The sequence below is a fragment of the Bos indicus genome, chromosome 16 (assembly GCF_029378745.1).
Source record: "Bos indicus isolate NIAB-ARS_2022 breed Sahiwal x Tharparkar chromosome 16, NIAB-ARS_B.indTharparkar_mat_pri_1.0, whole genome shotgun sequence".
In the NCBI taxonomy this organism is placed as follows: domain Eukaryota; kingdom Metazoa; phylum Chordata; class Mammalia; order Artiodactyla; family Bovidae; genus Bos; species Bos indicus.
Genome location: NC_091775.1, coordinates 37653723 through 37659004, shown reverse-complemented (window position 1 = coordinate 37659004; position 5282 = coordinate 37653723).

Sequence of the window (5282 nt, the reverse complement as noted above, 5' to 3'; positions counted from 1 at the left end):
ACGCGCGGCGGAGAAGCAGAGTCAGGAGCGGCAGGAGGGGTAGGCGGCGGCGGCGGCGGGGGCGGGGGCGGAGGGAGGAGGGAGGGACCGCGCACGCTGGGCGGCTCCGAGCCCCGCACCTATTGGTGGGCGCGCGGCCGCTCGCGGGCTCTCTTTGGTCCGCCACGCGCTCCTCTTGCCCTTTGGAGGTGGGCGCGGGGGAGGGAGTTCGGGGCCCGCAGATACGGCTCCCGCAGCCACCAGGGACGCCTGTACGGCCCCCACCTCCTATGACCTCTGCAGAAACAGACAGGGACAGGAGAAAGTCAGAAGGAAGGACGAACAAACGACTGCCGTCCGCCACGAGTCGAGAAATTGGCTGGGGCGCACGCCCTACCTTTACTATATACCGCGCGGGGCGGGGCCTGCGGCCCGAAGGGGCGGGCGCGGGGCTGGCACAAAGGAACAGCGCGGCGGCGGAGGCGCGAGGGGCGGGCTGGAGCCGGGGCGGGGAAACGGCGAGCCCGCAACCCCGCGCAGCCCCCTCCTCGATCCGGGCTGGGCACAGACCCGCCCTTCCGTACTGAGCTGCTCTGCACCTGCGTCGCCCGGCGCCCGGCAGGCGCTCGGGGTCCCCGGCCTCCCTCCGCCGCCGGTCCCACCCCTCCTAGGCCCTGGCTGGGTCGGGGAAGGTCACTCCCGGACGCCTGAGAGTCGGGGACTCTGCCCCGCTCCGCCCCGCCTCCCGGCTCCTGCACCTGCCGCCGGCTCCGCGCTCCCCGCCGCTGCGGTTGCAGTTCCGGCCCGTCCCTCTCCTTCCAGGCCAGCCCAGTCGGCCGCCCCGGCTCCTGACTGCCTCACTGTGCTCCTTGTGGGCGGCCTGAACCACCTCAAGCTGGACAATTGCCAAACCCACCCAGGGCGGCAGCCCGGATCCGGGGTTGGGAAGGGATGAGATGGTGTAGGAGACCGACCGGTCAGACCCCAGTGGGTTGTTCCCTCGGAAACCAGTCGTACTGCCTGGCTGGCGGCTCACACCGGTCTAGACCTGGGCGACAAAATCTGCAGGTGACCCAGCCACCCAGGACTCTCCTTGGCGCCGAATCGGTGCCTGGTACTGTCACGGACATGGTTTTATGCTCCCTTCAGTTCAGTTCTGGGGGGTCACAAAAAGACCACTTTGTCCTATAAAATACCGAAGGCCTAAAAGGCTCAGGGAAGTCCAGTTCAAACGGCGAGAAGTTGCAAGGCAACCCTTGGCACCTATTATTCCTTCCCCTCCTTTACCCCCTGTGCCTCACGTGAAAAGCCAGACTTCTTGGTTTCATCTCCCTCTGCTAAGCCCCTGAGCAGTTTCACATGTCCTTCTCAAGGCAGTGACACAGCAGAAATCAGCAGGGGAGCCTCTGCAGTCAGGGCAGAGAAGCCCCATCCCCAGGGGGCAACCTAGCCCATCCTGGGAAAGGAGATTTCCCATCCCCATATTTAGAAAGCCATACAGGGGGATGCTCCTTGGGGTCACCTTTTTGTCACCAAGGTCAACCTGGCAGGTCTAAGGACAAGCTTGCATTGATGTAGTGCGAGCTCTTTCCCACGAATCCTTCCCAAGGCCCACCTACATGACCTGGGCAAACCTGAAAATTCCTGAAATGCAGAAGCAGCCATCCATCCACCCAGCCCCAGAGGGGCTGCTGCATGTAGGCCTGGGTCAAGGGCAACTTTGAGAACTGCTCTGCGGAGAAAGGAAGCTGCCCCCTGCTTTGCCCCTGCCGTGTTTGTGTTGGAAAAGCCCCAAGCTGGTGGTAGAACTACAGAAAGAAGCTGCACATGTGGCCATGATGCCCTCCCAGCAGAAGTTACCTCATGGAGGACTTGCCAGCGGGACAGGTCACTGGGAAGGGCATGCGTTTATGGAGTACCTGCTATGTGCAGAACCAGGAAAAACCTGTGGGCAAAATCAGTGAAAGAGGATGAGTGGAGGGAAAGATGAAATGGGAAGGGATGGGGATTTGAGTGAGAGAGTGCAGAGCCCTCCTTTGTGCAAACTCCCTTTACCCACCACTCCCTCCATCACTCTACCTCTCTCTCTCTTTTCCAGTAGAAGTATGTAGTACAACAAAGTATGCAGAGAAAGGCTCACATTGCCAGGTTTTTAATTAGAACCCTCATTTTCTCCTTAAAAAAGAGGTATTCTACCTTACTCTCTAGAGTTGTGGCAATTGCCAATTGGCCTGATCCTGTGTCCAGCAAGGATGAGCTTTTTCTGTTGGCCTTTAGGTACTTCTTCCCTGCTATCTTTAGGGGAGGATAAACTCCCCTCAAACTTTACCTCCCCAGCTTTGTTCATTCTCTTTCCCCTGCAGGTAAACTCTTGCCAGGTTCTGACAAGCTTTGAGGGTCATGCCTTCATAGCAGCATCTCATTCTAAATCAACCTCCCCCTGGTTTATAGGAACCTCTGTATTTCTACCCAAACCTGGTATTGCCACTGGAAAGCATGATCTCAGCTCTTTGAGAACCAGATTCAAACTTCACCTTCCATTCTAGAATGTCTAGAATTGTTTCACTCATCTAACCATGTTGGACTTCCCTGCTGGCTCAGATGGAAAAGAATCTGCCCCAAATGCACGAGACCTGGGTTCAATCCCTGGGTTGGGAAGATCCTCTGAAGAAGGAAATGGCAACCCACTCCAGTATTCTTTTCTGGAGAATTCCATGGACAGAGGAGCCTGGTGGGCTACAGTCCATGGGGTCACAAAGAGTCACACACAACTGAGCGACTGACTGAACCATGTCACCAAAAAGAGCAACCTGGTGAAGGGCAAGACAGACCTGCATTCACCCAGCTTCAGCTGTGTGACCTTGAGCAAGTCCCTTGTTCTTGCCAGGGCCAGTTCTCTCAGTTGTAAAATTGGAGTGATACAGTGTTGCAAGGATTAAATGGGAGATGTGGGAAAGCCCTAAGCCCAGTTGCCTGGTACATAACAAGAGCTATTGAGCAACCAGCTTAATTATAATTAGCTGTTTCCATTTGACCTTGTCTAACCTTGAAGCTACTGCTAGGACCTTCCCACTGTGATAGCCCCTCCTGCCAGGGCTCTGAATTCCCTGAGAAGGTCACCCTGACTAATTCCCCACCCTCTAGGCCACCTTTCCCCTTGCTTTCCAGTGCTTCCTGCTCTGTGACCTCCTCTAACTTGAGTAATGAATAACTCGAGCACACCATGTCCCTTTGGGCTGTGCTGGGCTGGGCTTGCGTACTGAGGCCCCTTCAGAGAAGGGTGCTGTGGCAGCAGGTTGAAAGCGGACAGTGAGTGGTTCTCTAGAGGGAGGGGCGCTTCTGGCAGATGGAGCTTGTGGCTCAGGGTAGGGCTGGAGGAGGTGTGCGCCACGGGGTGCCCAGGAGGCTGTTCAGTCCATGCCTAGGGAGCTCTGGTATTTCTGTGCAGAAAGGAGAACAGAATTCTTCCGCCCAGGTTAAAGGCTCAGCGCGAAAAGGACAATGTTTTCATCTGTGTTTCTACACGTGCTAGGGAATTGGAATGGCTATGGAGGACTGTGGTTGGTTCTGCCCAAGATTGGAGCTCTGTGTGTGTGTCGGGGGTGGGGGCGGGGGGTGTGAGGTGTAGTGGGGTGGAGAGAGGGGAAGCCTAGAGCAAGGATGGCAGGAAAGAGGGGAGGGAGGTTAGGGACCTCTGTCCAAGCAAGGAGGATGACGGGTCTAACTCAGGAAACAAGGAGATGCAGATTGAAGCAGAATGTACCCTGCAGCAGAGAAGGGGCCCCAAGGTAAAAGGACAGTGCAGCCTTGTCTAGCAGCCTGATGGACCAGTCAGAAGCCGGGCTGGAACAAGAGGCGGAACAGGTCAACCCCAGGCTGCCAGCTACTTTGCTCAAGATCAGAGAGGCTCACATGGAGGTTTACCTGCCCACAAAAGAGAAGGTGCAGCTTGGCAGGCGGCGTGAGCTGATCCAGATCTGAAAAATAGAACCACCCCCAAGCTGTCCTCTCTCTGAACCCCTTGGGCAAACACGCTGCGGTCCGCTCTGCAGAGGGCTGGGGAGGGCTGGGCTGCTGATCCCACGTTCACGCACGTGCTCAGGGACAGCAGGGTTCTGTTCGGCCAGCCCCAGAGAGGAGGGGGTGAGGGAATGTGTTGCACGGTGACATCTTGGCAGCAGAAACTGTGTGCAGTGTGGAGGAAAATGGCTCAATGGCAGTCTCTGTTTGCAGTGGGAAGCAGACAGAATACACTGCTCCATAGTGGAGCCCAAGAACTGGGAGAGAGGAGGGCTGGGCAAGGTCTCCAGGCTGTTCATAGTGGTAGGAACATGGGCGGGTGCCTGCCCAACACCTCACACAGTGTACCTGGCCCCACACTGAGCACCCTACCCATCCATCACTGTGGCCTGAGAGGTCCACAGGACATCATTTTATGCCTCACTAGGGACCCCGCGTATTGGACAGAAAAACATTCTGTGGAAAAGTTCTGGTTTCTGCAAGAAGCCAGAGGCCCTGAGTGGGGACATATAGAAATATCCCTCCATTCCTTTCATTTAAAGTCATTCTGACCCTTTGCTGTTTCACTGGAATTGGAATTCTTATCCTGGGTGAGGACATAATAAGAAAATAATGGAAAAAGAACTTTTTTTTTTTGGAAGGTCTATTTGGGAAAGTGGTATTCCTGTCATCAGTGGAACTGACAAGTTACCTATGTGTCACCTTGGTCACCAGGCCCTGGCAGACAGACTTCCAAAAGTTGCTTTCTGTGATCCTGTTTTGGGAAACAGTCCGGAAAGTGTGTGTGTGGTGTGGGGAGACTTCCTTGCTTTGTCTCCGCTGCCCCTGTCCTTTGCAGAGTTGCTGTTAGGTATGTGGATGGTGGATGTGACCAGAGTAGAGAGAAGACACAGGGCACGTGGTTCTGTTTGTTTGCTATGGCAGGACCACAGAGGTGTATGGTTTTCACAAATATGCCTGATGTGGTGGGCAGTAAGAAAAGAAGGTCTGGAGGCATGCACTGCCAGACTGCCCTTTACAGCTTTCAGAGTTTACCTGTCCTCTGTACTTCCCCAGTGTGGGGCAAGAGGTGGAATTTTGCCTTTACCTTGGAAAAATATCTGGTGCCAGTCAGTGCATCCTAGGCTTTAGAAACTAAAATCCCTTGCCTGTATTTTCCATCTACTTAAAAGGAGGCAAGTGGACACCCCTCTGAGGCTCGGCTCAGTGACCAGAGGTCCCACTGCATCATTCCCCTGTCAGTGTGTACGTGCTCAGTCACTCAGACGTGTCTGACTCTTTGT